Raw genomic sequence first — 23,023 nt, 5'->3', positions numbered from 1 at the left:
ATCATCTTCATTTTTGAAACTCTATGCCATTGAGCATGGTGTTCTCCTTGAAGTGTTTAGCTAGACCAAAATCACTCTGAGATGTACACACAGGAGACGCACCTGTCTCATGCCCCAAACACACACAAGGCCATACAGCACGAAACCTAATTAGTCTGGGGTACGTAGCCACATTAACAGATGTTTTAGTTGTGCCATTTTTCTTCTTCACTAGTTTTCTATTCTCCTTGGCAGTGACTCTCAGAGTGTAGTTGGCTTAAGATTCACCTGGGATGCTTTTTCAAAAATGCAGGACCTCAAGCCCCCAGTGATTCGGAGTCTTTACCTCTAGTGTTGAGTTTGTGAATCTGCTTTTTAACAAATCCCCCTCCATCCTATGATGCCATCACAATATTTATAACACACTAGCCTGTGGGATAAAATCAATCCCTTATCACAGCATACACAGTCCTCCTAATCTGGCCCTTGCCTACTTCTATAATCTATACTTCTTACATCCCAGAGTGAATGTCATTGCTCTAGTGGAACTTGCAAATTTCCATGCTATTTCATATATGCATGCCATATTTCACATTATTTCCTGGGATACATGTCTCTAGCCAATATTTATTATTTTATGTTCCCATCATCCTGGAAATAATTTTACCTCCTGGGAATAATAGGCTCTTAGGAGGGGGGTGGGGTATGCTTTTCATACCCACTCATTCATTCTAAACATGTTTCATAGGGTCTGCTAACCATAGTATCCACTCCCCCCAGCCACAGGGAAATAGGAGTAGGTATGTGAGACCAACAAAATATTTTCCCTGGGATTTTTCAAACTGGAAATTTAAAAAAGAGATAGACCTTTACTAGTGAAAAAACTAAAAAAATGTAAAGGACAGGAGCTACGTAAAGACTTGTTCCTTGAAAATGGAGGAAGGCCATCAAACAGAGTAAAGCTAACATTCACAAAGGAGCAGAGATAGTTAATAAATGTGAATTGACCAAAATACAATTTTGATACAGATGATAACTACTATACATTTTTAAGTTAAATATTCTGAAAGAATTATTACATGACTGGTAGACTGAGGACTGCATGGACAAATTTTATTTAGGAAAAATGTATTTAATTCTAAGATTTATTTAGGACTTTAGTGTTGTTCACAGTTTACTTCAAAATGCCAATAATGCCTTAATATGATAGCATATATTAATATGTAGTGAAGATAAATAATTTCTTATAAAGTGCCCTAAAATGACAGAAAATTATAACATTTTCTAGGTCATAGATCTTTTTGAGAAACTGATTAAAGTTAAAGATTCCCTTGGGGGAAAAAAATGCACATTCACACAAATTTTTACAATTTCTGGAGAATCACAGTTTCCCCTGAAGCCCATTCATGGACCTCTTAGAAATCCCTGGGCTCAGTGAGGCTTGTTTTGGTTCTCTTTCACACGTCTGCTACACGAGCCTACCTGTGTACATAAAAATGGATAAAGTAAAGTGACATGTGTGAGAATTGAAATTTATTTAGTTTCCAGGTTGGAGATGGTAGACGATAAAATAAATAAGAGAGTTTCAAGTGGCAATTAGGAATCAAGAAAAACCTTAACATAACCAATTTTAAAAACATCTTCCTTCTCTCTAATTTTTATTCGGTTTAGTTTTTGCTTTCTTTATTGCTGTTGGTGGAAGTGTTTGCTTGCTAATTTTTCTTATGATTACTTAGTATATTTATTTCATCTAATGTAAAATGCAAATGCTTTTCTCATGATTTTTATTCAGATTTTCTTGTGATCTCTGATGCAAAATATAGGTGCTTACTTGCCACATTCCAAGTACTTTGTTTTCATATCTATTGACTGTGAAAATGAGGCAGCACTCTGAAATATTAAATAGATAATTCAAGATTGAATAGAGTACAGATTTTACATATTGAATAGAGATTCTAAACTGTCTTTACAACCAGCATCTCATGAGACAACTTTTAGATTATTTCATAGTCTGACATTTAACAATATATTTTATATTGTTTTCTAATAACTACATGCCTGTTAAACTTCTTTATCTTATTATAGCAAATTACTTATGAGCAGGTTTACCTGCTATTTCCTCCTATTTCCCAGGTAATTTTCACAAAATATTTTGGTCAACATTATGAGTTGCATGTGACAGTGACAACTCATACCGCCTTAGGGAAAAAAAAGGAAGGGGAGTGCTATTGTCTTCAAAAACTGAGGAGGTCGATGATGATTCTTCCTTCTGGCACAGCTGGACCCAGGGGTTCAAACAATGATGTCAAGGATCACTCCTTCTATAGTTTGTACAGTATTTCTCTGTGTTAGCTTCATCATTTGATGGGTTCTTTCCATGTGGTGGCTCTCAGCACCTCCAGGCTTACATTGCCCATGCATTCTCCTTCCCAGTTATACACTCTTGCACGTTTCTGGAATTCAGTGCCATGTACCCAACTTGACTAATGTGCTCATCTCTGAACCAGTCTGGACATAGGGATTGATTCTATACAAATTAAATGAGTTAAGAACTGAGAAGAGAGGGAGAGATCAATATGGCAGAATAGAGGGACATGGAGCTCTCCTCCTCCCACAAATACATCAAAAATACATCTACATGTGGAACAAGTCTCACAGAACACCTACTGAATGCTGGCAGAAGACCTCAGACAACCAAAACTGCAAGATCACCATATAACCAGGTAGGACGAAAGGGAAAAAAAGGAATCATGATGGGACCTTTGCCCCCTGGGAGAGAGCTGTGAAAGAGGAAAGGTTCCCTTACCCTGGGAACCCCCTTCACCAGCTGGGAGATCAGACAGGACAGAAAAGGAGCTTCAGAGGCTCCGAGAAGAGTGCAGCAGCTGGACTGTGGCAGGCAGAACAGACAGAGACCAGCACAGCCTGTCCTGGCCACCTCACTGCACTCCCAAGACCAAGAAATGCATCCGCTACAGCACGTGTGGGCTGGGTACTGAAAATTGGACTTCAGCGGACAGACATGGGGAGAGGACTGTGGTTGGCTGAGTGGAGATAGCCTGAAGGGGAGGGAGTGTGGGCCAACCCACAACCAGGGGTATGTGCAGGACAGAACCTGGGTCCACCATAGAAGCCCTGTTGTTAACACATGCGAAGGGAGGAGCAGTGCCCCACCATAGCAGCCTCATTCTTCACATGCTCACAGAGGGCACGGCTCTGCCTCTATGAGCTCTGGGAGTGTGCAAGCGCCAGGGGTTGCCTGTACGTGAAGGCGGGGCTGAAATTTGAGCCAATCTCAGGGGCTGAGCGACTTAGGAAACAGGGCTGAAATCTGAGCACAGCAGCTCTGAGATCCACGGATTTACACTGCTGCCACCTGTGGCTACGTAAGCTCTGCATCTGAGGGACATCCAAGCCAATTACTGTTGCTCCCATATCTGGGGAGGGTCTGGCATCAGTAGCTGCAGGCTTTGTGGGCACAGGCTCGCAGAGGCAGGGCCAGGGTCTGGGCTGATATCATAACTACCACTGCGGGTCCAGGTACATGACTACACATGACTACAGCAGGTCCCAGTGCTTGACTTCAGGGGACCTGCACTGGTGGCTTTCTGAGCACAGCACCTGAGGGACACCTGGGCTGATTGCCAGCATTCCCACAGTTGAGGCAGGTCCAAGGGCAGTGCCAACAACAGTGTACTTTGTGAGCCCACACAATGGGTGACAGGTGACACCACACAGCACACTTCCTGGTGGACACCTCCTGTGTCCTGACAGATGAATGGATAAATGTGGACGGATGTGGTACAATGGAATACTATTTAGTCATAAAAAAGAATGAAATAGTGCCATCTGCAGCAACATGGATGCACCTAGAGATTTTCATACTAAAGTGAAGTAAGTCAGATAGAGAAAGACAAACATCATATGATATCACTTATTTGTGGAATCTAAAAAAATAATACAAATGAACTCATTTACAAAACAGAAACAGACTTGCAGACATAGAAAACAAACTTATGGTTACCAAAGGGGAAAGGGGGTAGGGGGAGGGATAAATTAGGAGTTTTGGATTAATAGATACAAACTACTATATATAAAATAAACAACAAGTTCTGTGTAGCACAGGGAACTACATTCAATATCCTGTAATAAACCATAACAGAAAAGAATATTATATATATATATATATATATATATATATATATGAATCACTTTGCTGTTCACCAGAAACTAACTAACCTACAACACTGTAAGTCAACTATACTTCAATATATTTTTTTTAAAAAAAAGAACTGAGAAGATATACTTGCCCAAGGGAAAATCATAGTGTGATTATCAAAAGAATGGCAATTATGAGAAAGTAACTGGGTGCTGGAAAGGAGAAAAAAAACATATATCTACTACATAGAGTTTACTAGCTTTAAGTACATAGCAAACACTCTTTGGTTGATATAGCATCCTCTCTCATTCAAGACTAAAGATAAAGAATCATTTTGTGTCTGTCTTACACAGGGCCCACTTGACTACAAGGCACTTATCAGTATAGTTCAAGTAAAAATTGGTTTTATTTCATTCTCAAGCAATCTCCCTGTAAGAATTACAGCAGGGTCTCCAGAAAACCTGAAGGTTGTCAGGCAACTACATATGTGTATGGGAGTGTTGGGGCAGGGTCTACCGGGTAGAAGATAGGATATGTCTTTTATATAAGATATGTCTTTGTGCATTTGTATGTCTTTTTCATTATAAATCAGCTTGTAATTTACATGATTTATTCCAAGGTTTACATATGGCCTCATCTAGGCCATCCAGAAATAGAGAACTTAACACCAGAATGCACAGGGACTTCTAGCTCTGCTGCCCACAAAAATCTCAGTTCTCTAGTTCAGATCAGATGGGCCAGCAGAGGTCAGAGATCCATCGTGGGTCCCCTAGATGAGTTGTCTGAAGTAGGAATAGTAGTGGAGGTGTTGAAAATGAAGACTACATAGCTCCAAGGAGCTCTCATTCTGGAGCTATAGGTGCTGGGCAGGATCCTTGAAGGTAGTTGTGGAGGCAAAGAGGAAATTATTGACACCTCTAATGCAATTTGATACAAAATTTAACTCTGAATTTTACACCAACTATATGAGAATTACACAAGTGGAAATAAATAAGAAAGTAATACTCTAATAATGAGAATTTCATTCTATTTGTCATGTCAAAACCAAGTTTTCATTTAAGGAAAATGATAATGAGATCATCTATGAATAAAATAAGAATTTCGTTCATCTATCTTAAAGCAAGGTTACTAAAAATGCTTAATATTATGAATTATGTAATAATGGTTTTAATTGGTAGAAGTTGGAGTTTTAAGGGATAATAAAAGTAATGAACTTTTGACTCCCACCAGATTTAACAATCTCTAATATTAAAATATTAATATTTATATATATTTAAAATTCATATTGGAGTTAATACTAAAACAGTAGATAATATCTATTTAAATAAATATGTGGTTTCAAAAACAGCAATACAGTATGTATTATGTCTCAGCTTCTAAAAATTCACTGACAGTAAAAGAAGGGTTATTTTTATCATTTTAGCTATATTTTCCTTTGCTCTGAGTCTGTTGATATTAAAAAAAAAATGGAAACGAACACATCTTTTCCATTAGATTTGAGTAAATTGAATCAACCACCCAGAAATGTGTGATTCTGGTGTATGTTACTTTTCAATATTCCATTTAAAATTAACCAGCACCAAGAAAAGCCCAATGCTATTTTCAACAGTACCTTCCAGAAGAGGGAAAAACAAAACTGATTTATATAGCAACACTTAGAACATCTAGCAATAGAAAATCTGCCAAATGTTTTCTATTTGTTTTTATGACTGTGTATATAGAAGTTTATATTCCTACATGGGGTGGGTAGCTATCAATAGAATACAATGAAATAATACCTCTTTTAAATCTTAAATCTTTCCTTAACTTTGTCACTTTAGGGTGATTAGTTGTGCTCATAGTAAGCCTATTGATGTGAAATCTCTAGTGCCTGAAGTAAAAAAGAAAAATTCCTAAGAATCCCCCAGAAAATGCATTATATCCAGTTCCCTGAGATTTCTGCGATTGTCCTTCTGGAATTTACATCTACCAGGTCCCATATAGACATTCATCTTTCTGGGGAAAACTACTTTTGCAAAGTAGTTAAGGCAGGGAGTGTAAAATCAGACAGAGTAGAGGTTGAACTCCTCCTTCTCCACTTATTGGCTGTGAGATTTGGGACAAATTATTTAACTCCCCTCAGCCTGTTTCCTCATCTATAAAATGGGTACCTACCTTACGAGTTGTTGTGTGGATTAACTGAGATAAAGTGTGTAAAGCACTTGAGATGGCACCTACAGGGTCTTCCCTGGCGGTCCAGTGGTTAAGACTCTGCACTTCCACCGCAGGGGGCATGGGTTCAACCCCTGGCCAGGGAACTAAGATCCCACCTGCCGCATGGCATGGCCAAGATAAATAAATAAAATTTAATTAAAAAAAAAAAAGATGGTACCTACACAAGAAAATATGCAGTCAATTTGGTAGCCATTGTTGAGAAAGAATTCATTATGTAAAAAATAATCATGTAATAAATAAAGTAGGGCCATTCCTACATCTGAGCTTGTATATTATACAGCTTTTATAATATATAGGGTGATTATTTTTCCATATCTGTCCTACCCACCTTCACTGGACAGTGAGCCCCTTGAGGGTAGTGATTTTGTCTTATCTTTTCATCCTTAATTCAGATCTTGGCACATATTAGGTCTTAAATAATTACTTGTAAATAGAATTGAACCTAAAAATTCCTACAAGTCCATTATTCCTTCTAGGATGTAGAACTATGCAGCTTTTTACTCTGTTTTATGTAGCTGAAGTGCGTAAGATATATTGCCCTCTGAAACCTTTAGTCAAATGCCAGGAAAAAAAGAGCCATTTGTAAAACAGGCTATGCAGTGTTTTTTAACTGGTAGAGGAGATTTAAAATCTCAAGACAAGTACTGAGTAAATGTCTAACAAAACCTAACTGATATTACATCTCAAGTTCTTAGCAGTTGGTATAGAAAAAAGAATCTGCAACATTTTTTGAGATATTGCATCAGAATTTTTGGTTCTGGGCTCCAAACCTTGCTGCATCAATCTACATTCTTTTTTTTTAATTAATTAATTTATTTGTTTTATTTTTGGCTGGGTTGGGTCTTCGTTGCTGCGCGCGGGCTTCCTCTAGTTGCAGTGAGCAGGGGCTACTCTTCGTTGCGATACACGGGCTTCCCATTGTGGTGGCTTCTCTTGTTGCAGAGAACAGGCTCTAGGCACGTGGGCTTCAGGAGCTGTGCCTCGAGGGCTCTACAGCGCAGGCTCAGTAGTTGTGGTTCGTGGGCTCTAGAGCACAGGCTCAATAGTTGTGGCGCACAAGCTTAGTTGCTCCACAGCATGTGGGATCTTCCCAGACCAAGGATGGAACCCATGTCCCCTGCCTTGGCAGGCGGATTCTTAACCACTGCGCAACCAGGGAAGTCCATCAATTTACATTCTGAAGGTTATCTTCAGGGCCAGAAGGGTGAGGAACAGAAAGGTTTAAAATAAAAAATTTCTCAGGGTTACTATATCTAAAAATCCCTGTATTTTAAATTCGGCTTTCACCTTGATAATAGGACTCTGATTGTGGTAAGAAACAGTCTTAATTCTGTTTCCCTTGAAAATGTACTTTTACAGTGTGGGAGAATGCACTGAACTACCTTTAAAGTTATGTTCATGGATATTTCATAGATTGCATTGACTTGCGGGTCCTGAAAGGGTTAGCATTTCTCTCCTTCGGGATCCTGACTCAACTCCAGGACCAAAAATCAGCAGATGAAACTGCATCCTAGTTACGAGCTTTGAACACCTCCCACTTGTTTCTAAAGGTGCCTCAGGGACTTATCCGGCCTAGATAAAATGCAGCAAACATTGAAGATGTGTGCTAAATTGCGGAGCAGGGAGAGGTTGACTAAAGTCAGATAATCTAACACCTGCCTGGAGAGTAAGGAAGAAGTGTTTATCCTGATCTAGGGGCAGAAAAGTGGGTGATAAGATGAGGTTGCAAAACTGAGGAAGAGAAGGAACCTCAAGGTGAAGGGCACAGAGAGAGGGGAAGGTCATCGGTGGTCACTTTGTGTAAGGGTTCTAATCAAACATTGCTAATTATTCCAAGTTACAAATCCAGAAAAGCTCCTGCTTTGGACAGAGTGAGTGCACCTGTTTAAAACGTGCTCCAGTATTCTTAAACTGACAATGTTGGGAGTCCCTTGGGTTCAATCCTGGGTCCTCTTTTCTCTCCCTTTTATAGTCCTTCTGTCCTTAGAAAACTTGTCCAGTCACATGACTTCAATTAATTTATAAACCCTGATGACTCCAAATTTTTATCTTCTAAGCTCCACCTGCCTACCTAACATTTCAATGTGAATATCCCAGCCACCTAACTGTATCCCCTCTAATGCAGAACCCTTGATCATCCCGCAAAACCTTCTTCACTTCAGTTTTCCTTGACTTAGTAGATGATGCTAGTATCTACTTCCTTCTATTTCCCCTGACAACATCCAAGTTTAAGTAACTGTTCTACCTTGTCTGGACAACTGTATCTGTCACCTGAAATGGTCTTCCTTTTGACAGTCATCTTTGTCCTCCTCCCACCATCCGTTTTCCATACTGCTGCCACAGTGATTTCTTTTTTCTTTCAAGGAATGGAGTTTGATAGTGTCACATTCCTGAGTAAAGGCTTTACATGGTTTACCTTTGCTCCTAGAATCTAATCTCAAATTCTTTTTTTCTTTCTTTTTTTTGCGGTACGTGGGCCTCTCACTGTTGTGGCCTCTCCAGTTGCGGAGCACAGGCTCTGGACGCGTAGGCTCAGCGGCCATGGCTCACTGGCCCAGCCACTCTGCGGCCTGTGGGATCTTCCCGGACCGGGGCACGAACCTGTGTCTCCTGCATCGGCAGGCGGACTCTCAACCACTGCGTCACCAGGGAAGCCCTAATCTCAAATTCTTAATGCAACCTAAAGGCAGCACAACCTGGTCCCTTTTAATTAACACTTTTCCTGTCCTTTCTTAAACTCCAGATATACCAGTGCCTTAAATATGCAAAGACCCACCTGAGTGCAGGGCCTTTGCAAACACTCTTTTTCCACCTTAACCTCAAACACCTTTACAGAGTAACTTCTACTCATCTCTTAAGACCTAATTTAAATGCCACTGCCTCTGGGAAGCCCTCTCCATGTCCTGGACCAGGATAAGTATGAGCTTAGTTTCTGTCTCCTTTTCCCGTACTGTAAATATAAGATTCTTTATACAATTTTTGTGTACAGGCATAGCTCGTTTTATTGTACTTTGCTTTTTTGAGCTTTGCAGATATTGCATTTTTTACAAATTGAAGGTTTGTGGCAACTCTGTGTTAAGCAAGTCTATTAGCGTCATTTTTCCAACAGCATTTGCCCACTTCACGTCTGTGTCACATTTTGGTAATTCTCCCTCTGTTTCAAACTTTTTTGTTAATATTATATTATACCATATTATATTACATTATTATTATTATATTTGTTATGGTGGTCTGTGATTAGTGATCTTTGATGTTACTATTGTAACATCAACATTGTTTTGGATTGCCACGAACCTCACCCATATAAGACCATGAACTTAATAGATAAACGTTGTGTGTGTTCTGACAGCTCCACCAACCAGCCGTTACCCCATCTCTCCCTCTCCTCAGGCCTCCCTATTCCCTGACACACAACAATATTGAAATAAGGCTAATTAATAACCCTACAATGGCCTGTAAGTGTTCAAGTGAAAGGAAGATCCATACATCTCTCACTTTAAATCAAAAACTAGAAATGATTAAGCTTATTGAGGAAGGCATGTCAAAAGCTGAGACAGGCTGAAAGCTGGTCCTCTTGTGCCAAACAGCTAGCTAAGTTGTGAATGCAAAGGAAATGATCTTGAAGGAAATTAAAGGTGCTACTCCAGTGAACACACAGATGGTTTTTAAAAAGTGAAACAGATTTGCTGCCAATATGGAGAAAGTTTTAGTGGTCTGGAGAGAAGATCAAACCAACCACAACATTCCCCAAAGCCAAAGTCTAATCCAAAGCAAGGCCCTAACTCTCTTCAATTCTATGAAGTCTGAGAGGAGGTAGGAAGCTGCAGAAGAAAAGTCTGAAGCTAGCAGAGGTTGGTTCATGAGCTTTAAGCAAAGAAACCATCTCCACAACATAAAAGTACAAGGTGAAACAGCAAGTGCTGATGGTAGAAACCACAGCAAGTTATGCAGAAGATCTAGCTAAGCTCATTAACGAAGGTGGCTACGTTAAACAACAGATTTTCCATGTACATGAAACAGCCTTATAGTAGAAGAAGATGCCACCTGGGACTTTCATAGCTAGAGCGGACAAGTCAATGCCTGGCTTCAAAGGTTGAAAGGGCAGGCTGACTCTCTTGTTCGGGGTTAATGCAGCTGGTGACTTTAAGTTGAAACCGATGCTCACTTACCATTCCAAAAATCCTAGGGCCCTTAAGAATTATGCTAAATCTATCCTGCCTATAAATGGAACAACAAAGCCTGGATGACTGCACACCTGTTTACAACATGGTTTACTGAATATTTTCAGCCACTGTTGAGACCTGTTACTCAGAAAAAAAGATTCCTTTCAAATTATTACTGCTCATTGACAATGCACCTGGTCACCCAAGAGCTCTGATGGAGATGTACAAGATTAATGTTTTCATGCCTGCTAACATAACATCCACTCTGCAGCCTGTGGATCAAGGAGTAATTTCAAAGAACAAAATTTCAATGTTAAGAAATGCATTTCATGGGACTTCCCTGGCAGTCCAGTGGTTGAGACTTCGCCTTCCAGTGCAGGGGGTGTGGGTTCGATCCCGGGTCAGGGAGCTAAGATCCCACATGCCTCACTGCACATGCCAAAAAACCAAAACATAAAACAGAAGCAATACTGTAACAAATTCAGTAAAGACTTTTAAAATGGTCCACATCAAAAAAAATCTTAAAAAAAAAAAAGAAATGCATTTCAAAAGGCTATAGCTGTCATAGATAGTGATTCCTCAAATGGATGTGGGCAAAGTAAATTGAAAATCTTCTAGAAAGGATTCAACATTCTCGATGCCATTAAGAACATTCATGATTGATGGGAAGAGGTCAAAGTATCAACATTAGCAGGAGTTTGGAAGAAGTTGATTTCAACCCCCATGGATGATTTTGAGGGGTTCAAGACAGTGGAGAAAGTAACTACAGGTGTAGTGGAAACAGCAAGAGAACTAGAATTAGAAGTGGAGCCTGAAGATGTGACTGAATTGCTGCAATCTCATGATAAAACTTAAACAGATGAAGAGTTGCTTCTTACAGATGAACAAAGACAGTGGTTTCTTTAGATGGAATCTACTCCTGGTGAAGATACTCTGAAGATTGTTGAAATGACAACAGAGGATTTAGAACATTACATAAACTTAGCTGATAAAACTGTGGCAGCAGGGCTTCCCTGGTGGCACAGTGGTTGAGAGTCCGCCTGCCGATGCAGGGGACACGGGTTCGTGCCCCGGTCCGGGAAGATCCCACGTGCCGCGGAGCGGCTGGGCCCGTGAGCCATGGCCGCTGAGCCTGCGCGTCCGGAGCCTGTGCTCCGCAACGGGAGAGGCCACAACAGTGAGAGGCCCGCGTATCGCAAAAAAAAAACAACAACAACAACAAAAAAAAAAACAGTGGCAGGGTTTGAGAGGGCTGACTCCAATTTTGAAAGAAGTTCTACTTCATGAAAGGAAGTGTCAATCGATGCGGCAAACTTCTTTGTCTTATTTTAAGAAACTGCCACAGCCACCCCAGCCTTAGCAACTACCACCCAGATCAGTCAGCAGCTATCAACATCTAGGCACAGATGATGGTTAGCATTTTGAAGCAATAAAGTATTTTTTAAATTAAGGTATGTACATTGTTTTATTAGACAATGGTATTGCACACTTAATAGACTACAGTATAGTGTAAACATAGCTTTTATTTGCATTGGAAAACCAAAAAATTTGTGTGACTTGTTTTACTGCAAAACTCGCTTTACTGCAGTGGTCTGCATCTGATCCTACAGTACCTCCAAGGTGTGCCTCTGCTGTGAGCTTCCTAATTAGTCTGTGAGCGTCAACAGAAGCAGAGGCAATGTCTGTAGTGTCACCTACTGAATGTTCAGCAGCTAGCAAACTACTTGGAATGTACTTTGTAGAGAAACAGTAAATACAGCATTTTTAGAAAACTCACTAATGAAGAAAGCAAGTATATTAAAAGATCAACTAATGATGGCAGCCCTATCAGTTAAGGTTCTCCAGAGAAACAGAACTGATAGGATAGAGACAAAGGGAGATTTATTTTGAGGAATTGGCTCACGAGATGATAGAGGCTGGCAAGTTCCAAGATCTGTAGGATGAACTGGCAAGCTGGAGACCCAGGAGAGCTGATAGTTTAGTTCCAGTCCAAGTCTGAAGGTCCAAGAACCAGGGGAGCCAATGCCCAAGTTCAAAATTCTTCCTTCCAGGCAGGAAGAATTCTCTATTGCACAGGGAAAAGTCAGCCTTTTTGTTCTATTTAGGCCTTCAACTGATTAGATGAGGCCCACTCACATTATGGAGTGCAATCTTCTTTACTCAGTCTACTGATTTAAATGTTAATCTCACCCCAAAACATCCTCACAGCAACATCCAGTATAATGTTTGACCAAATATCTGGGCACCCTATAGACCAGTCATTAATTTTGGTACATAAAATTATTATATCAGCCAAATAATCCCATGGGTTTCTCTTTTTATTGGCCATTAAATGTCCTTATGTCTCCAAAATATTAATGTCAAAGCCAAAATCCTAACATGCAAAGGGTTCTAGGAAAGTCAGTTTGTCTGACATGTTGCTGCACAACTTTGTTTATGATTTTCTCTTCCTAACTGCTGAGGTGCATTTTACTTCAAAAACATAAAAGCCAGAAAATGATAGTAGAACTAATCATGTTAGATGGTCCTTGGGCTCTCCCTACATCCCCATCACCACCACAGATACATTCCCAACAACTAACACAAGTGTGTGTGTTTTTTCCTGAAGCTCCAGAGACAACTAAAGTAAGCCACTGTAAAGAAAAAGAAATTTAGACATGGATACTCAATACAATTTTTTGCAGAGTCTAAGGGAAAGAATTTTAAATAAAAAGTTAGCTATTGAATATTTACAGGGATCCTCTTAAAGGATGATCCACAGTCTCTATCTTTGTTTCTCTGTAAGTCCTTCCTCATCTTTCCATCCTCAAAGATGCAAATCTGCACCCTTATTTTGAAGAAATGCTCAGTCTTGTCATAGGGTCCATTGCCTTCCCCTATCCATGGCTCACAGTAACACAGTTACACATTCTAGTACATTTTCTGAAGAGTATTCCTTCTATAAAAAGGGGGTAAAGAGCTCCAGCAAAACACTGCACAGTGGAAGAGTTTTGACACTCCAAATCTAGTTGATCTCAGTGGCTTTTAATACATTGGGTTCTTTCATTAGTCAGCTCTCCAAATGTTATGGGCTGAATGTGTTGTGGTTGCCAAGGGGGAGGGCAGGGGAGAGAGGGATGGACTGGGAGTTTGGAGTTGGTAGACGCAAACTATTACATTTAGAATGGATAAATGACAAGGTCTTACTGTATAGCACAGGGAACTATATCAAATCTCCTACGATAAGCCATAATGGAAAAGAATATTTTAAAAGAATGTACATATGTGTATAACTGAGTCACTTTGTTGTACAGCAGAAATTAGCACAACATTGTAAATCAACTATATTTCAATTTTTAAAAAATCACATGTTGAAATCCTATCCCCCAATGTGATGGTACTAGGTTTGGCCTTTGGGAGGGAATTAAGTAATGAGGGTGGAGTCTTCACGAATGAGATTAGTGCCCGTATAAAAAAACTCAAGGGAGCTTGCTTTCTCTCTACTCTCTGCCATTGTGAGGATGCCATGTACTATGGTGGCATGCTGATCTTAGACGTCCAGCCTCCAGAACTGTGAGGAATATATTTCTGATAAGCCACCCAAGCTATGGTATTTGTTATCTCAGTCCAAATCGACTAAGACACCAAACATACAATATTTACTGTGTCCCTACTACATGCCAGGCCCTATTCATTTTGAAGGGTCCACCACCAATATAAGGTAAAGATATGCCCCTTCACACTTTCAACTATCAGAACACAGTATATCTACACACATACATGCAAATACACTTCATGGAAAAACAATACTTTCCCAAATGTAAATTTCTCTGCAAAAGTTTCCGCTGCCCACAGTGCAGATAGCCTTTTTTTTTTTTTTTTTTTTTTTTTGCGGTACTCGGGCCTCTCACTGTTGTGCAACACAGGCTCTAGACGCAGCACAGGCTCCGGACGCGCAGGCCCAGCGGCCATGTCTCACGGGCCCAGCCGCTCCGCAGCATGTGGGATCTTCCCAGACCGGGGCACGAACCTGTGTCCCCTGCATCGGGAGGTGGACTCTCAACCACTGAGCCACCAGGGAAGCCCCGCAGATAGCCTTTTACATTTCAATACAGGGCAAGTGGTCTGAGTTCCCCTATATGCACTGTCTTGTTCATACCAACTCAGGCTATACTTCTGCCTAAGAAACTAGCAGAGAACAGCATGTATATGCCACATAAACATCTGCCTCACATAACCACTCCTAGGTACAAATGACTTGAAAAAAAAATTTGAAGTTATCATTTTTTTGTTTCACATTTTACCATTGTCCAAACTCCCCCTGCACCCACTTCCACACAACTGGTTTCAGTAGGCAGAAGGGGAACAGAAGTGGGTAAAAAGGATGGGCATTCCTTCCAGTTATACAAATATATACCATGTATATGTAGGTATATAAATACGCACATATACATATACATGTATTTACATAGTCAAACTTGATGTGTCTTAAAATAAAATGTAACATGTTGTCAGAGGAAAGCTCTTTCCCAAATGAAACTTTGCAAAATGGATTTTTAAAGTAGGATCATACTGCAGTCACTGATTCTTGAAAGGTGACCTTCACCCACAACTACATTAGTCAGCAATTCAATTTTCTCAGTACCTTAAAGAGGTGATAATAGCTGCAAATTGTCCTGACATATGCTACCAGCTATTTCTTTAAAACAACAGTTATACAACTTGCTTTCTCTCAATTTGAATTTTTTTTAAAAAATGTTCTTCTTTAACAGTAGTTTTACATTTTCAAACTCAAGTTTGGAATTGAAAGTTGGGAACTTATATGTGCAGGAAGATCCAACAGCCAGTCTCAACTAAGCATATTAAAGCCACTTTTACGGATACATAATTGCACCTTTTCTCAATCTCATTATTGAGACTGGTAGGTGGGGTGGGTAATATTAACCACAGTTCATAGTAGGCGAAATGTAAGCTTAAAGAAATTAGAGTGTGAATATTCTCAACTCTGTCTTGAGTTCCCATTCTTTCAATACCCCAAAGAACTCTTGTACTATATAATCATAGATTCAACACAACTTTATGTGATAGCCTCATAAAATTCTAACTTTAATTCCTCCTGTTTATCTGAGTGCCAAGCCTGTGATTCCAAATGTCTCTTGTCCATTTCTTGTTGTATATTTGACCATAATTCAAACTGAACTGAACATCTCCTATGACCTTTTTCTCCTTCACTAATTCCTACTGCTAGCACCTCCATAACCAGCTCTGACTTAAAAACCTTCAGATTTTTAGGGATTCTCCCATCCCTTTCCACAAATAAAATTAGTGTGATGTCATCCAAGTCCTCCCCTCAGAAATCTTCAGTAGCTCCCCATTTTCTACCACAATTAGCTAAAACTTCTCCCAGGTCCTTGGCATCCTTGAATAACAGGTGGAAATCATCTTCTCTACCAACTTCATTTTCAGTTGCTACCCATCCCTTGTCCTGGTTCTAATCAAATTTGCATACTTGACTGCCTTGTAAAGATACTAGAATCATTCTTGAATGTCTACCTTTTACGTTTTTCTTTTTACCCGAAATACTTTCCACCAATGACTCAGTCATCACTATGCTTTCCTTGTATGGCTGCTAAAATTAATGTCTACACCAAAAATTCAGCTATTCAACATTTTGGTATGATTTATTACTTGCTTTCTGAAATTTTTCTCATCTTTGAAATTCTTAAAGAAAATACGAAAATAGATAAGTTTAATTTTATATACCTTCCCAAGTACCCTAGCCCAGAGATTAGACACACTCAAGCAATGTGGGTGGCAAGGGTAGTTCTGAACTAGAAATCTGCAAGCTTAGCCTACTAGCTTGCAGTGTGATTCTGGATAACTCATTTAACCTCCTGGATTGCAAGATCTCTATCTACAAATATAGGAATAGTAAAATAGGGGGGAAAATCCCTCAAAACTCATTTCCTGCCCATCTTCATGATTCACCCACTGAATTATTCCCATCAGCATATAAATAGTGATATCACCATCACCCAGACCCCTCACTGCCTTCCACCAACCACTCCATTTTTCTGATGCCCTTTATGGCAAGCCTGCTCAAAAATGTTATTCCATTCTTTTTTTTTTCACTTTAATTTTTTCCTCAGCCCATTCTAATCAGATACTTTGCTTTTTGCACACTAGTAAACGATGTGTGTTAACGTAACAAATTATCTCCATTCTGCCAATCCAGTGATCAATTCTTAGTTCTCATTTGACTGAATCTATTAGCAGCATTTAAAATTACAGATCACTCTATCCTTCTTTTTTGTTTGTTTGGGGTTTTTTTCTTCCAGTTTTATTGAGCTATAACTGACATACAGCACTGTATAAGTTTCAGGTGTACAGCATAATGATTTGACTTACATACGTCATGAAATGGGTACCGCAATAAGCTTAGTGAACATCCATCATCTCCTATAGATACAAAACAAAAGAAGTAAAAAAAAATTTCCTTGTGATGAGAACTCAGTATTTACTCTCAACAATTTTCATATATAACACACAGCAATGTGAATTTTATTTATCATGTTGCACATTACATCCCTAGTACTTATTTACCTTATAACTGAAAGTTTGTATCTTTTGACCACTTTTATACAATTCCCCCTCCCCGGACCCTCGCCTCTTGTAACCACAAATCTGATCTCTTTTTCTATTATGCATTTTGTTTGTGTACTTGTTTTTAAAGTATAAATGACCTGCAACATTATGTTAGTTCCTGTTACACAACATAGTGACTCGATATTTTTGTACATTTCAAAATGATCATCATGATAAGTCTAGTTACCATGTCACCATGCAAAGGTATCACATAATTATTGACTATATTCCCCACACTGTACATTTCACACCAGTGACTCATTTATTTTGCAGCTCTAAGTTTGTACCTCAATCTCCCTCACCTATATCTCTCTTGAGAGAGAAAAGTCCTTCTTGAAATACATGCTTAGCCTGCCTTCTAGAATGCCACACTACTCTGAGTCTTTCTCTTACCTCACCTTCTCCTACCTCTTACCTACCAAGGCTCTATCCTCAGCCCATTTCTCTTTTCAACATACATTAATTCACTAGACACACATTTAACTTTAATATCATCTACACATATATGCTCAAACCTATATCCATTTGTAACCTTTCATTTACACCTTTCATATACACTGCTTATTAAACATCACCACTTGGATGTCTAATAGGCATCTCACTTTTAACATGTCCAAGATAAAACCCTTTAACAGGGCTTCGCTGGTGGTACAGTGGTTGAGAGTCCGCCTGCCGATGCAGGGGACACGGGTTCGTGCCCCGGTCCAGGAAGATCCCACATGCCGCGAAGCGGCTAGGCCCGTGAGCCATGGCTGCTGAGCCTGCGCGTCTGGAGCCTGTGCTCCGTAACGGGAGAGGCCACAACAGTGAGAGGCCCACGTACCGCCAAAAAAAAAAAAAAAAAAAAAAAAACCCTTTAACAAAACTTGCTCTCTTTAAAATCTCCAAATTTTCTCTTCCCTTACACTTCCCCATCTCTGTAAGTGGCAATACCTCTCCTTCCATCAACAAGGTCAAACGCATTGGAGACTTACTTGACTTCTCTCTTTTCCCCAACCTACACATATTACCTATTAGCAAATCCTATCCATTAAACTTCTGACACTTATCCTGATTTCATTCTCTTCTCACCATCTCCATCATCACAACCCTAGTAGAAGCAATGATGCTACTGGCCTAAAATTGTCATTGTACAAAATTTTTAAAGGTACTCACTTGGGGCAGGAATATCATTGGATGAGAAAATGGGGTATCTGTGAGATTTAGAAAAAAATATGCGATCACATGGCTTGGCAACAGATGAACTTTGCAATGATTGGAAAAGGCTCTCCTTCCTCTAGGTGAAAACAACCCTTGCCAGGGCGCAAAGCTTGGAGAGCAGAGCTCTAGCTGTATTTCAGCCCCTACTTGATCCTCATGCTGCAAAACTGTGCTTAGCAGCCCGGAGTCCAAGCCACCACCACCTCTCACCTAGAAAACTGCAATCACTTCCTGTTCACCTCCTCGCGTCAGCAGGTGTCCCACCACATCCAGTTCTCCATAAAACTTCCAAAGGGGCATTTCTGAATTATAAAGCTAACAAGAACTCTCTCCCTGACCAAACTTGAGTCAGCTCCTCCCTCCCCTCTTCTCCACTAGGCCCCAAACTTAGGCTCTGTCCTTGGCCTGCTAAGTCCAGTTTTAGCAAGAAACCTCACCCCCCACCTTTGGTTCTGATGACCCTTGATATCTTACCGCTCTGGCCAGCCTTCAGCAAGAATCCTGTCAAGGCAGTTTGGCCAGAACACCCTTTACCTCTGATGTTTCCTCTTAGGAATTTTCTACCTACTGACCCCCGTGCCCAGCTCCTTGGCTACACATCCATACTTGTCCATATTGTATCGGGAGTGGAGCCCCGTCTCTCTCCCCCACTGCAAAATCCCCCTTGCAGAAGTCTCCTCTTGAATAAAGCCTTTCTTATCATCTTTAACCATTGCCAATGACTTCCCAATCACACTCAGAATAAAATGTAAACTGCTTACCATGGCCAACAAGGCCTTGCATGATATCACTCTTCCTCTTTCTTTGTTTCATCTCTCTACATTTTCTGCTATGTTCACTCCTGTCTAGCCACACGGCTTTCTTGCTGTCTCTCCAGCCCACCAAGCTTATTCTGCCCTAGGTCTTTATAGCTGTTGCTTCTTCTACCTATAATCACCTCCTCTAAGACCTTAGCAAATATTGCTATATCAATTTATCTCAGTCCTCTTTAAAAAGTTCCTTCCTGTCTTTTATCTAAAATAGCACACACACACAAACTTTCATTCTCTATCCCCTAGCCCACTTACTTGTTTTCATAGAATTTATTATAATATATTTTTTATACTCATTCATTTTTTTATTATTTGTTTTTCCTTCTAAGTTGTGTAGTTGCTAAAGGAGAAAGTATCTATCCTATCACTATATCCTCCAATGTCTAGAACACAGACTGGCACTAGTGGATACTCAATACTTGTTGAATGAATGAATGATAATTACCGTGCTTATAAACCACCTTTAAAACTGTTTATTGACATTGTTTTATTTAAATTGAATGTCTTTGTTACTTAAATGGCTATATTTTAAATGAAATTTTTTTTCATTTAAATTAGAAAATGAAAATAACTAATTAGCAGTAGCATTTGACACATAGAAGGTAATCAGAAAATGGATATATTGAAAACAAAATAGTATTTATGGCATTTCAGTTAGCTATTATTCTAGTCAAAGACTCTGAATGTGGACCTTCCTCTATTAAAAAAGATTACAAGGTATTGGAGAAGTGATAAGAACTCACCAGCACCATACTGAGAGTTTCTCCTCCTGAGTAAATCAAAACAATCAAGAGAAAACTAAAAAAGAGAAAACCTTTTTTACTTATGAGATTCAAAGTAATTAAATGCCTTGCCATTATACTACTTAAAATCATCACACATGTCATCAGTAGGCAACTTTTCACTAACTGGGATGCCCTGCACTAGGTGGTTAAGCCCTTCACACCTCTCACTCTGTGAGGAATAAAAGCAGCTTGCCCAGGGTCACACAACTGTTCAGGGTGTACTAATACTTGGAACCAGATTTTCTGATCCAATCTCATGGCTCTGTCCACTAAATTAATCATCTCCCCCATTTGACATCAAAACTATAGTTGCCACCTTTCTATACACCTGTAACCTAGCTTTGGCCTTCCCTAAAGTGATCAAGTATTCCCAAGTCTCTGGCCATGAATTGCACTCAAAGCTTACCCACAGGTTAAATCAAGGTCTAGGAGAATAAAAAATTTTACAATCCTTAATGCAAAGTCAATTACATCGCTCTTTTTTTAACAGCTTACATCATCTGCATATGTGAAATGAAGTTGATGTGCAGTCAAAATGACAGAAACAGATGCTTCTGCCATCACTTAATATGAAACATAATTTTCCATGCTGTTGAACAGAAGGTTCTCAGCTGCAGAGGCTATAGGTACAAAGGGTCTTACATTTTAGAATCCATGGAGTATAAAATGTCTCCAAACTTTTCCCCAAACACGTTTTGTTTTGTTCATTGAATGCTATACATTCCTCTATTGGTTTAGGTTATAAACCCCACTGCTTAATGGTCGTCCACTGTTTGACAGTCTCACTCCTGCTTCTAGGATATAAATATCCAGATTGAAAACCTGAGCTTCTGACCAGCCTAAGCTTGACAAACACTCATTCATTACAAATGGTTGTCATAGCAATAAACAGAGTATTACAAAACCAAGATAGAATAATACATTCTCATAACATTTAAATAACTTAAAATATCCAATCAACGATCTTTAAGGTAAAATTCTACATCTGCTATAGTATAATGGTGATTTAAATGCCCATATTCAGCAGGTTTTCCAGCCTTAATTTATTCATTACTCAACAGTCATTTGTTGTTAGGAAGCAACATAATATGGTGAATAGGATAAGAAATTTGGTAATACATACTGCTGGGTTCATATCCTGCTTCTCCCACTTACTAGTTCTATGGCCTCAGATTAGACACCTGGCTCTCCTGAGACTCTGTTTCCTCTTCTACTTTAGAAATGATTATGCCTTTCAAGACTGTTGTAGAATTAAATTAAGTAACATGTGAGTCCAGTGTTTGACAGCTACTAGGCAACTAACAATCAACCCCTCTTCCTTCCCTCGAGGCAGCCTCTCCTACAATGTGCTGTTATATGTATAAACACAAAGATAAGGGGTAGAGTTGTTGACTCAAGAATTCACAGTATAAAAAAATTCAAATTCTTTTCTACCTTAGTGCCACACATAGGATTTCTCAGTCTAGGAAGCTGGACACAATTCTACTCTCCTCTGATATCTTGTTCCCTTGTCATATTTAGATCTTAATCTAAATGTCATCTCTGAAGAAGAGTCTATCCTGACTAGCCCCTAACACATACAATGAGTCTTAATTCCAACATCCCATTTCTTTCTTTCACGGTTTCTATTACTATTTATATAATCATTATATGTGTGTATGTGTGTGTATTTTCCTCCAGTGCTCGATGTAAGAGGGCTGGGAACACATTTTTCTTATTACTAATACCCCCAGTTCCTTGTCTAATGCCTGGCACTTAGTAAGCACTCAAAAATATTTGTCCAATAAGTGAATAAAGTGTTGAGCAATAAAAACACATCTCTTTCACTTATGAAAATATTCTAAAGTAAAAACAAATATTAAACAACAAATTAAAAAATAATTGTCCAGTTATAATTGAGATAAGAATATAAAATAGGAAAAAGATGCTAAGAATATTCATTTTTGAATGAAGACATATCTATAATATAATTTGATGAGCACTATAATCAAGGAACGTTCAAAGTGCTTCACAAACAAAGATGATGGAAAGATTTGTTCTAACTAAACAGAGAGGGTAAACCTGAGATTTTATGGAGTAGCTGACATTCTGACCTAAGCCTTGAAGAATAAATATAATATGGTGAAAAGTGGAAAGGGTAAGAGACTATTCCATGATAGAGGTCTCACAGTAAACTAACTCACAACTTCCAACAATATTTGTCAAAAGGTAGAAAGGAATGTTAAACGAGGTAAAAAGAGGAGCATAGATCAAAAGTAACTTAATAGGGACACCTTCAGGTTCAGCTGTGACACGTAAAGAGTTTGGCAGTCATCATTCCCATCCTTATTAAAAAAAAAAAAATGGACATATGGACAAACTGAAAATAAATGACTTTTCTTGGACTATTCAAAGAACTGACTTTGCAGAGTAAACCACCAGCCTGAAATCTCAAGAGGTAAACTAATCTGCAGAGACAAAGCCAACGATTGGCTCTGTGCTATAAATTTAAATCATGTATGATTTCCTAGGGCTGCTGTAACAAATTACCACAAACTTGGTAGTTTAAAACAACAGAAATTTATTCTCTTACAGTTCTGGAGGCTAAATGTCTAAAATCACGATGTGGATAGGGCTATCCTCGCTTTGAAAGCTCCAGGGAAGAATCTTTTCCTGCTCCATCCTTCTTTCTGGTGGTTGACAGCAAATTCTGACATTCCTTTGCTTGCAGCTGCATCATACAATTTCTCCCTCTGTCGTAACATGGCTGCTTTTTCTCTGCATGTCTCTATGTCTTCCCTCTATGTGTTGCCTCTCTATGTAATATAGATAAGCTGAGATTTTTTTCCAAATCATCAAGTTCTGGTTCCTTTTACTTAGCAATTCCTGCCTCAATTTATCTTAATTCTCTCACATTTTACTATAATCAGAAATCTCCCTCTCCTTTCTCTTATAAGGACACCAGTTATCGGATTTAAGGCCCATCCTAATCGAGTACAACCTCAGCTGAACTTGATTACATCTGCAAAGACCCTATTTCCAAATAAGATCACTTTCACAGGTACTGGGGTTAGGACTCAAACCTATCTTTTTGGAGGGAAACAATTC

At 39.3% G+C, this 23,023-nt stretch overlaps 1 long non-coding RNA gene across 3 annotated transcripts in view; it reads right to left on the bottom strand.

Annotated features, from left to right (window-relative positions):
- The window catches only part of LOC137220895 (uncharacterized), a 309,684-nt gene that overhangs the window by 41,319 nt on the left and 245,342 nt on the right, over positions 1-23,023 (bottom strand). The window contains exons 4-5 of one of the 3 annotated variants that reach the window (XR_010941832.1): positions 19,895-19,949; positions 16,903-16,953 (exon numbers count right to left, since the gene is read on the bottom strand). The exons of 1 other annotated variant lie outside the window; for it this stretch is intronic. This is a non-coding gene — a long non-coding RNA (uncharacterized lncRNA). The remainder of the gene's footprint in view (positions 1-16,902; positions 16,954-19,894; positions 19,950-23,023) is intronic. One more of the 3 variants, XR_010941833.1, reaches the window with a different exon arrangement.

The sequence above is a fragment of the Pseudorca crassidens genome, chromosome 3 (genome assembly GCF_039906515.1).
Source record: "Pseudorca crassidens isolate mPseCra1 chromosome 3, mPseCra1.hap1, whole genome shotgun sequence".
Classification (NCBI taxonomy): domain Eukaryota; kingdom Metazoa; phylum Chordata; class Mammalia; order Artiodactyla; family Delphinidae; genus Pseudorca; species Pseudorca crassidens.
This window is presented reverse-complemented; position numbering and strand designations above follow the sequence as displayed.